A 220-nucleotide genomic window follows, 5' to 3' on the forward strand; every position below is an offset into this window, starting at 1 on the left:
GAGGACGCGTTGCCACGCGGAGCCCGCTGACCCCGTCAGGTGACCGCGCGGGAGCCGCCTCCTCGCCGCGCTCCAGGCCGAGGCCGGGAGTTTGGTCACCATTGTCCCCCAACATCCGAAAGGCGCACGCGGCTTCCCGGCCCGGGGGAAGCCTTCTCCAGCCCCACCCCTCAGCATCTGCCAAAGCCAGTGGTCAGAAACCTCGAAGAGGGGCGCCCCC

Source organism: Neophocaena asiaeorientalis, unplaced genomic scaffold, assembly GCF_003031525.2.
Source record: "Neophocaena asiaeorientalis asiaeorientalis breed wild unplaced genomic scaffold, Neophocaena_asiaeorientalis_V1.1 scaffold30, whole genome shotgun sequence".
Lineage (NCBI taxonomy): Eukaryota > Metazoa > Chordata > Mammalia > Artiodactyla > Phocoenidae > Neophocaena > Neophocaena asiaeorientalis.